This window comes from Bos indicus x Bos taurus, unplaced genomic scaffold (assembly GCF_003369695.1).
Source record: "Bos indicus x Bos taurus breed Angus x Brahman F1 hybrid unplaced genomic scaffold, Bos_hybrid_MaternalHap_v2.0 tig00003389_arrow_arrow_obj, whole genome shotgun sequence".
In the NCBI taxonomy this organism is placed as follows: Eukaryota; Metazoa; Chordata; class Mammalia; order Artiodactyla; family Bovidae; genus Bos; species Bos indicus x Bos taurus.
In genome coordinates this window covers 39,585-50,206 of record NW_020867655.1, presented here as the reverse complement: position 1 = coordinate 50,206, position 10,622 = coordinate 39,585, and the positions used below count along the sequence as shown (strand labels likewise).

Below are 10,622 nucleotides of genomic sequence, written 5' to 3'. Positions count from 1 at the left end.
GGAATAGAAGGCGGAGAGAAGAAGACACAGAGTTCCTGCTTTCACTGAGACGACTCTAATGATACATCACAGGCAGATCCTTTGAGAACCTATAGAGGGGCCTCTTCCCTCACCAGAAAACCCGGGTGTCAGGGAAGGCTTTCCAGAGGCACCATTTCGTTGAGGTCCATAGGTTGAACCTAGGTAAACCAGGGTTGAGATGCAGGAAGAATTGCAGGCAGGGAAAATAGCATCTTGGAAGGCTATGTGACCAGGGAAACTTAGGACATTCAAGAAACGAAAAATGCCCTATGGGATGGAAGCCAAAGAGTGCAGAGGGCATTCCAGGCAAAAGACATGAGAGAAGAACGTGAGGAGCAAGCCTGAAGGGAAGTGGTCGTATCTTCAATATGCTGGGAAAATACGAGAGCCGTTGGAGCAGGGAGGTGACAGCATTGCATCTGCATTTCCAAAAGGTCATCTTGCTCCACATCACTAATGATTGGAGAGGCTCAACTCCAAACTCCAAGGAGGGACCACTTCACATGAGTCCGATTGGGCCTCACTGCGATGTCTGTCAATAACCAGTGCTGGAGAAGATGTGGAGCAAAGGGAACTCTCCTCCACGGTGAGTAGGAATGGGCATGGGTAGAGCCGGTATGGAAAAGAATATGGAGGTTCCCGAAGGAACTAAAAGTGGAAGTAGCGTATGGTTCAGCAGTCCGACTCCCAGGCATAGATACACCCACGGTATAAGTGAACAAGATAGATGCCCCGTTTGGGCACATCTATCTGTGCGTGCGTGCGCACATGCGCATGCGCGATGGCCTGCGAGGCAGGGGGTGGGGCGGGGGCTGGGGCTCTGGCTGGAGTCCGTGCAAGCCCCGGGATTGCCTGAGGCAAGCCAAAGGAGCCCCAGATGGAGACGGGACTGCCGGTCGTCGGGTGTCCTGGAAGCCGAATGCGAATGCGGAGGGGCTCGCGGGCCGCGCGGAGGCAACCCAGGTCTGCAGCGGGAGTCGGGGCTGGGGCTGCGGGGGGGATCCAAGAATCGGGACGCGCGGCAGGGGCTAAAGGACCTCTTCTGGTAGGCAAAAAGCCTCGAGCACCCGGGATTCCCAGGTGGTCTCCCATCCAAGATCCTAACCAGGCCCGACCCTGCTTAGCTTCCGAGATCAGACGAGATCGGGCGCCTTCAGGCTGATACGGCCTGAGACGGTGGCGGTTGGCTCGGGGCGCCCTAAGAGCCTTGCGCTTCGCCTCCCTTTCGCTCTGCCCTGCAGGTCGGGCCAACGGGCCGCACCTCTCGTCGCGGGGCGTGCTGTACTTGAGTCGCACGACCCGCGACCGGACTCCAGCCTGCTGACGCCGGCCCGCCCCCCCGAACACCGACAACACCAGACCAGCAAGCGCCTGGCCGGGCCCGGGGGCCCGAGGGGCTTCCAGGACCCCCCATTGACCGGGAGGGCGTGCGTGCGTGCGTGCGCGCGGGGCCTGGGGGCTGGGCTGAGGGGTGTGGAGGTCTCGGCGCCCTCCCACCCGCGGCCACTCCAGACCCGGCCGCGCCCGATGAGCGGGGCCTCCCCCCGATTCCATTCGCTGCTCAGGCCCGCGCGGCCCCGGAGGTGTGGGTCTTCGGCGCCCGCCGCCTCCCAACCCACGCGGCCCAGGGGCCTCTGATCCTCCTGCGGGCCTAGGCGCAGCAAAACTTGAGCGCCCAACTTGCCCGGCACCTGTCCGGTGCCCAAACCCACCAGAAGCCAGGAAGGCGCGGTCGAGCAGAGCGCCTCAGCCCCTCCCCTTCGCACTACCGAGGCCCCCCCTTTGCCCCCACGCCAAGCCCTCGACCTTCCTGAGAGAGCAGACGAGCCACAGGCAGGCACACAGACAGACACACAGACACTCGCACGCACCCACGCCAAGGGAGACAGCTGGCCTGCTCAAGCTCCTGAGCCAGAGCCAGAGCGCCTGGGAGAGGCGGGGGCAAGACGAACGGGCCGGCGGCTGGCTGTCAGGAGATACAGAGGCAGAAATACATGAAGATTCCGAGACAGACTCCAAGACGGCAAGAGGAGATACACACACACACACACACGCACACACACACACACTTGAGTGTGGTCTTTGGAAATACTTGTGTTCGTAGTTGCTGGGTTGAGCCCAACTTTAATACAACCCATGGACTGCGGCCCCTCAGGCTCCTCTCTCCGTGGCATTTCCCAGGCGAGGATACTGGGAGTGGGTTGCCATTTCCTTCTCCGGCGGGATCTTCCCGACCCAGGGATCAAACCCCAGTCTCCTGCGCGCGGATGCCTTGCCATCTGAACCAGGACATTGCTAATTCCCTAGGCAAAATACAAAGAATAGAGCTCGTGTTCTACTAAATGGAAAGATGATTTCAAAAACAGAAGCTGTCCTTTGTTGGTATCTTTGAATCTTTATGTAGTTTTCGTTGATTTTTACTGTTAAGGCTAACTGAACAAGGCAAGAGAGAAACCCCAGAATTGAAAAGCAATTGACGGTTTTGAAAGAAACATGTGCAGGTGAAGCTCTCTTCCTTTTTGAGAGATGCTTAAATGCAAAATCTTGATTCAACACATATGACTTTTGTGCACTTTCTTTCAAATCTCCATGACAAAACCCTAAGGCGTCCAGGAAGAAAGGAGTAGAGGGGCAGACAAAAAGAGCAACCTTTCCCCTTGGTGCCATCGCAACCAGCTGCTTAGTTCCTTCATCTCAAGGACTATCATCTGGGCTTCTCTGGTTTGTCTGATTCTTGTTTCGGGGACCGTTTCTCGTCACAAGGCTGTCAACAGTAGGGGTGGGGGTGTGTGTGTGTGGGGGGGGAGCCCTTCTTTCCATTCCACATGAGACCCAGTGGACAATCCAGGCCCTGCCCACTGCATTGAGTGTGCAGCAACAATATCAACGGTAATGCGGGTGAACAACACGTATTCCTGGAATCCACTCCGTTGGCTACTGACTGTGTGTGGTGGTGGTCTGGAACCTAGACCTGGAAGCTTTCTGGATGATTGCAAATGACACCAAAGTCTGAGGACGATGGAAGATCTTCACATTTCTGCAAGAGCCACACACCTCCAGAAGGAACCACAAGACTTGCCTGAAATGGTCAAGGTATAAGTCTTGGACTCAACGTTGAAAGGTCTCCACCTTTGCTATGGAAGTCAAACGATCTTCCTTTGAAATGAAAATGGAGCATACTGAACGTTCACATGCTTCTAGAGCATTTGAAAAGCCCTAACTTGTAGAAATCTGCTGTACGAGTTCCTTGAAAGCAAGAACCTCTATGTATGGATATGTCTTCATGCCTTAGATTGTGCCTCGAATATAGTGTACACATCAACCCAGGAAAGGAAAGAATTGACTCGCCAAATAGACACAGAGATCAAAAGTGCCGAGCCAAGTGACCCCTTGAGGCTTCCAAGAGCTTTTCTGTCTTTCACACACTAAGTAAATACTGAGCACCTACGATGAGCTAGGAGGCATGTAATAAGTTTCAGGGAATAGAAGGCGGAGAGAAGAAGACACAGAGTTCCTGCTTTCACTGAGACGACTCTAATGATACATCACAGGCAGATCCTTTGAGAACCTATAGAGGGGCCTCTTCCCTCACCAGAAAACCCGGGTGTCAGGGAAGGCTTTCCAGAGGCACCATTTCGTTGAGGTCCATAGGTTGAACCTAGGTAAACCAGGGTTGAGATGCAGGAAGAATTGCAGGCAGGGAAAATAGCATCTTGGAAGGCTATGTGACCAGGGAAACTTAGGACATTCAAGAAACGAAAAATGCCCTATGGGATGGAAGCCAAAGAGTGCAGAGGGCATTCCAGGCAAAAGACATGAGAGAAGAACGTGAGGAGCAAGCCTGAAGGGAAGTGGTCGTATCTTCAATATGCTGGGAAAATACGAGAGCCGTTGGAGCAGGGAGGTGACAGCATTGCATCTGCATTTCCAAAAGGTCATCTTGCTCCACATCACTAATGATTGGAGAGGCTCAACTCCAAACTCCAAGGAGGGACCACTTCACATGAGTCCGATTGGGCCTCACTGCGATGTCTGTCAATAACCAGTGCTGGAGAAGATGTGGAGCAAAGGGAACTCTCCTCCACGGTGAGTAGGAATGGGCATGGGTAGAGCCGGTATGGAAAAGAATATGGAGGTTCCCGAAGGAACTAAAAGTGGAAGTAGCGTATGGTTCAGCAGTCCGACTCCCAGGCATAGATACACCCACGGTATAAGTGAACAAGATAGATGCCCCGTTTGGGCACATCTATCTGTGCGTGCGTGCGCACATGCGCATGCGCGATGGCCTGCGAGGCAGGGGGTGGGGCGGGGGCTGGGGCTCTGGCTGGAGTCCGTGCAAGCCCCGGGATTGCCTGAGGCAAGCCAAAGGAGCCCCAGATGGAGACGGGACTGCCGGTCGTCGGGTGTCCTGGAAGCCGAATGCGAATGCGGAGGGGCTCGCGGGCCGCGCGGAGGCAACCCAGGTCTGCAGCGGGAGTCGGGGCTGGGGCTGCGGGGGGGATCCAAGAATCGGGACGCGCGGCAGGGGCTAAAGGACCTCTTCTGGTAGGCAAAAAGCCTCGAGCACCCGGGATTCCCAGGTGGTCTCCCATCCAAGATCCTAACCAGGCCCGACCCTGCTTAGCTTCCGAGATCAGACGAGATCGGGCGCCTTCAGGCTGATACGGCCTGAGACGGTGGCGGTTGGCTCGGGGCGCCCTAAGAGCCTTGCGCTTCGCCTCCCTTTCGCTCTGCCCTGCAGGTCGGGCCAACGGGCCGCACCTCTCGTCGCGGGGCGTGCTGTACTTGAGTCGCACGACCCGCGACCGGACTCCAGCCTGCTGACGCCGGCCCGCCCCCCCGAACACCGACAACACCAGACCAGCAAGCGCCTGGCCGGGCCCGGGGGCCCGAGGGGCTTCCAGGACCCCCCATTGACCGGGAGGGCGTGCGTGCGTGCGTGCGCGCGGGGCCTGGGGGCTGGGCTGAGGGGTGTGGAGGTCTCGGCGCCCTCCCACCCGCGGCCACTCCAGACCCGGCCGCGCCCGATGAGCGGGGCCTCCCCCCGATTCCATTCGCTGCTCAGGCCCGCGCGGCCCCGGAGGTGTGGGTCTTCGGCGCCCGCCGCCTCCCAACCCACGCGGCCCAGGGGCCTCTGATCCTCCTGCGGGCCTAGGCGCAGCAAAACTTGAGCGCCCAACTTGCCCGGCACCTGTCCGGTGCCCAAACCCACCAGAAGCCAGGAAGGCGCGGTCGAGCAGAGCGCCTCAGCCCCTCCCCTTCGCACTACCGAGGCCCCCCCTTTGCCCCCACGCCAAGCCCTCGACCTTCCTGAGAGAGCAGACGAGCCACAGGCAGGCACACAGACAGACACACAGACACTCGCACGCACCCACGCCAAGGGAGACAGCTGGCCTGCTCAAGCTCCTGAGCCAGAGCCAGAGCGCCTGGGAGAGGCGGGGGCAAGACGAACGGGCCGGCGGCTGGCTGTCAGGAGATACAGAGGCAGAAATACATGAAGATTCCGAGACAGACTCCAAGACGGCAAGAGGAGATACACACACACACACACACGCACACACACACACACTTGAGTGTGGTCTTTGGAAATACTTGTGTTCGTAGTTGCTGGGTTGAGCCCAACTTTAATACAACCCATGGACTGCGGCCCCTCAGGCTCCTCTCTCCGTGGCATTTCCCAGGCGAGGATACTGGGAGTGGGTTGCCATTTCCTTCTCCGGCGGGATCTTCCCGACCCAGGGATCAAACCCCAGTCTCCTGCGCGCGGATGCCTTGCCATCTGAACCAGGACATTGCTAATTCCCTAGGCAAAATACAAAGAATAGAGCTCGTGTTCTACTAAATGGAAAGATGATTTCAAAAACAGAAGCTGTCCTTTGTTGGTATCTTTGAATCTTTATGTAGTTTTCGTTGATTTTTACTGTTAAGGCTAACTGAACAAGGCAAGAGAGAAACCCCAGAATTGAAAAGCAATTGACGGTTTTGAAAGAAACATGTGCAGGTGAAGCTCTCTTCCTTTTTGAGAGATGCTTAAATGCAAAATCTTGATTCAACACATATGACTTTTGTGCACTTTCTTTCAAATCTCCATGACAAAACCCTAAGGCGTCCAGGAAGAAAGGAGTAGAGGGGCAGACAAAAAGAGCAACCTTTCCCCTTGGTGCCATCGCAACCAGCTGCTTAGTTCCTTCATCTCAAGGACTATCATCTGGGCTTCTCTGGTTTGTCTGATTCTTGTTTCGGGGACCGTTTCTCGTCACAAGGCTGTCAACAGTAGGGGTGGGGGTGTGTGTGTGTGGGGGGGGAGCCCTTCTTTCCATTCCACATGAGACCCAGTGGACAATCCAGGCCCTGCCCACTGCATTGAGTGTGCAGCAACAATATCAACGGTAATGCGGGTGAACAACACGTATTCCTGGAATCCACTCCGTTGGCTACTGACTGTGTGTGGTGGTGGTCTGGAACCTAGACCTGGAAGCTTTCTGGATGATTGCAAATGACACCAAAGTCTGAGGACGATGGAAGATCTTCACATTTCTGCAAGAGCCACACACCTCCAGAAGGAACCACAAGACTTGCCTGAAATGGTCAAGGTATAAGTCTTGGACTCAACGTTGAAAGGTCTCCACCTTTGCTATGGAAGTCAAACGATCTTCCTTTGAAATGAAAATGGAGCATACTGAACGTTCACATGCTTCTAGAGCATTTGAAAAGCCCTAACTTGTAGAAATCTGCTGTACGAGTTCCTTGAAAGCAAGAACCTCTATGTATGGATATGTCTTCATGCCTTAGATTGTGCCTCGAATATAGTGTACACATCAACCCAGGAAAGGAAAGAATTGACTCGCCAAATAGACACAGAGATCAAAAGTGCCGAGCCAAGTGACCCCTTGAGGCTTCCAAGAGCTTTTCTGTCTTTCACACACTAAGTAAATACTGAGCACCTACGATGAGCTAGGAGGCATGTAATAAGTTTCAGGGAATAGAAGGCGGAGAGAAGAAGACACAGAGTTCCTGCTTTCACTGAGACGACTCTAATGATACATCACAGGCAGATCCTTTGAGAACCTATAGAGGGGCCTCTTCCCTCACCAGAAAACCCGGGTGTCAGGGAAGGCTTTCCAGAGGCACCATTTCGTTGAGGTCCATAGGTTGAACCTAGGTAAACCAGGGTTGAGATGCAGGAAGAATTGCAGGCAGGGAAAATAGCATCTTGGAAGGCTATGTGACCAGGGAAACTTAGGACATTCAAGAAACGAAAAATGCCCTATGGGATGGAAGCCAAAGAGTGCAGAGGGCATTCCAGGCAAAAGACATCAGAGAAGAACGTGAGGAGCAAGCCTGAAGGGAAGTGGTCGTATCTTCAATATGCTGGGAAAATACGAGAGCTGTTGGAGCAGGGAGGTGACAGCATTGCATCTGCATTTCCAAAAGGTCATCTTGCTCCACATCACTAATGATTGGAGAGGCTCAACTCCAAACTCCAAGGAGGGACCACTTCACATGAGTCCGATTGGGCCTCACTGCGATGTCTGTCAATAACCAGTGCTGGAGAAGATGTGGAGCAAAGGGAACTCTCCTCCACGGTGAGTAGGAATGGGCATGGGTAGAGCCGGTATGGAAAAGAATATGGAGGTTCCCGAAGGAACTAAAAGTGGAAGTAGCGTATGGTTCAGCAGTCCGACTCCCAGGCATAGATACACCCACGGTATAAGTGAACAAGATAGATGCCCCGTTTGGGCACATCTATCTGTGCGTGCGTGCGCACATGCGCATGCGCGATGGCCTGCGAGGCAGGGGGTGGGGCGGGGGCTGGGGCTCTGGCTGGAGTCCGTGCAAGCCCCGGGATTGCCTGAGGCAAGCCAAAGGAGCCCCAGATGGAGACGGGACTGCCGGTCGTCGGGTGTCCTGGAAGCCGAATGCGAATGCGGAGGGGCTCGCGGGCCGCGCGGAGGCAACCCAGGTCTGCAGCGGGAGTCGGGGCTGGGGCTGCGGGGGGGATCCAAGAATCGGGACGCGCGGCAGGGGCTAAAGGACCTCTTCTGGTAGGCAAAAAGCCTCGAGCACCCGGGATTCCCAGGTGGTCTCCCATCCAAGATCCTAACCAGGCCCGACCCTGCTTAGCTTCCGAGATCAGACGAGATCGGGCGCCTTCAGGCTGATACGGCCTGAGACGGTGGCGGTTGGCTCGGGGCGCCCTAAGAGCCTTGCGCTTCGCCTCCCTTTCGCTCTGCCCTGCAGGTCGGGCCAACGGGCCGCACCTCTCGTCGCGGGGCGTGCTGTACTTGAGTCGCACGACCCGCGACCGGACTCCAGCCTGCTGACGCCGGCCCGCCCCCCCGAACACCGACAACACCAGACCAGCAAGCGCCTGGCCGGGCCCGGGGGCCCGAGGGGCTTCCAGGACCCCCCATTGACCGGGAGGGCGTGCGTGCGTGCGTGCGCGCGGGGCCTGGGGGCTGGGCTGAGGGGTGTGGAGGTCTCGGCGCCCTCCCACCCGCGGCCACTCCAGACCCGGCCGCGCCCGATGAGCGGGGCCTCCCCCCGATTCCATTCGCTGCTCAGGCCCGCGCGGCCCCGGAGGTGTGGGTCTTCGGCGCCCGCCGCCTCCCAACCCACGCGGCCCAGGGGCCTCTGATCCTCCTGCGGGCCTAGGCGCAGCAAAACTTGAGCGCCCAACTTGCCCGGCACCTGTCCGGTGCCCAAACCCACCAGAAGCCAGGAAGGCGCGGTCGAGCAGAGCGCCTCAGCCCCTCCCCTTCGCACTACCGAGGCCCCCCCTTTGCCCCCACGCCAAGCCCTCGACCTTCCTGAGAGAGCAGACGAGCCACAGGCAGGCACACAGACAGACACACAGACACTCGCACGCACCCACGCCAAGGGAGACAGCTGGCCTGCTCAAGCTCCTGAGCCAGAGCCAGAGCGCCTGGGAGAGGCGGGGGCAAGACGAACGGGCCGGCGGCTGGCTGTCAGGAGATACAGAGGCAGAAATACATGAAGATTCCGAGACAGACTCCAAGACGGCAAGAGGAGATACACACACACACACACACGCACACACACACACACTTGAGTGTGGTCTTTGGAAATACTTGTGTTCGTAGTTGCTGGGTTGAGCCCAACTTTAATACAACCCATGGACTGCGGCCCCTCAGGCTCCTCTCTCCGTGGCATTTCCCAGGCGAGGATACTGGGAGTGGGTTGCCATTTCCTTCTCCGGCGGGATCTTCCCGACCCAGGGATCAAACCCCAGTCTCCTGCGCGCGGATGCCTTGCCATCTGAACCAGGACATTGCTAATTCCCTAGGCAAAATACAAAGAATAGAGCTCGTGTTCTACTAAATGGAAAGATGATTTCAAAAACAGAAGCTGTCCTTTGTTGGTATCTTTGAATCTTTATGTAGTTTTCGTTGATTTTTACTGTTAAGGCTAACTGAACAAGGCAAGAGAGAAACCCCAGAATTGAAAAGCAATTGACGGTTTTGAAAGAAACATGTGCAGGTGAAGCTCTCTTCCTTTTTGAGAGATGCTTAAATGCAAAATCTTGATTCAACACATATGACTTTTGTGCACTTTCTTTCAAATCTCCATGACAAAACCCTAAGGCGTCCAGGAAGAAAGGAGTAGAGGGGCAGACAAAAAGAGCAACCTTTCCCCTTGGTGCCATCGCAACCAGCTGCTTAGTTCCTTCATCTCAAGGACTATCATCTGGGCTTCTCTGGTTTGTCTGATTCTTGTTTCGGGGACCGTTTCTCGTCACAAGGCTGTCAACAGTAGGGGTGGGGGTGTGTGTGTGTGGGGGGGGAGCCCTTCTTTCCATTCCACATGAGACCCAGTGGACAATCCAGGCCCTGCCCACTGCATTGAGTGTGCAGCAACAATATCAACGGTAATGCGGGTGAACAACACGTATTCCTGGAATCCACTCCGTTGGCTACTGACTGTGTGTGGTGGTGGTCTGGAACCTAGACCTGGAAGCTTTCTGGATGATTGCAAATGACACCAAAGTCTGAGGACGATGGAAGATCTTCACATTTCTGCAAGAGCCACACACCTCCAGAAGGAACCACAAGACTTGCCTGAAATGGTCAAGGTATAAGTCTTGGACTCAACGTTGAAAGGTCTCCACCTTTGCTATGGAAGTCAAACGATCTTCCTTTGAAATGAAAATGGAGCATACTGAACGTTCACATGCTTCTAGAGCATTTGAAAAGCCCTAACTTGTAGAAATCTGCTGTACGAGTTCCTTGAAAGCAAGAACCTCTATGTATGGATATGTCTTCATGCCTTAGATTGTGCCTCGAATATAGTGTACACATCAACCCAGGAAAGGAAAGAATTGACTCGCCAAATAGACACAGAGATCAAAAGTGCCGAGCCAAGTGACCCCTTGAGGCTTCCAAGAGCTTTTCTGTCTTTCACACACTAAGTAAATACTGAGCACCTACGATGAGCTAGGAGGCATGTAATAAGTTTCAGGGAATAGAAGGCGGAGAGAAGAAGACACAGAGTTCCTGCTTTCACTGAGACGACTCTAATGATACATCACAGGCAGATCCTTTGAGAACCTATAGAGGGGCCTCTTCCCTCACCAGAAAACC

At 55.4% G+C, this 10,622-nt stretch overlaps 3 pseudogenes; all 3 read right to left on the bottom strand.

Annotated features, from left to right (window-relative positions):
• Positions 1–1,076: 1,076 nt before the first annotated feature.
• Positions 1,077–1,196, bottom strand: LOC113888966 (annotated as a pseudogene).
• A 3,380-nt stretch (positions 1,197–4,576) lies between these two features.
• Positions 4,577–4,696, bottom strand: LOC113888965 (annotated as a pseudogene).
• Positions 4,697–8,076: 3,380 nt separating this feature from the next.
• On the bottom strand, positions 8,077–8,196 carry LOC113888964 (annotated as a pseudogene).
• Positions 8,197–10,622: the final 2,426 nt, after the last annotated feature.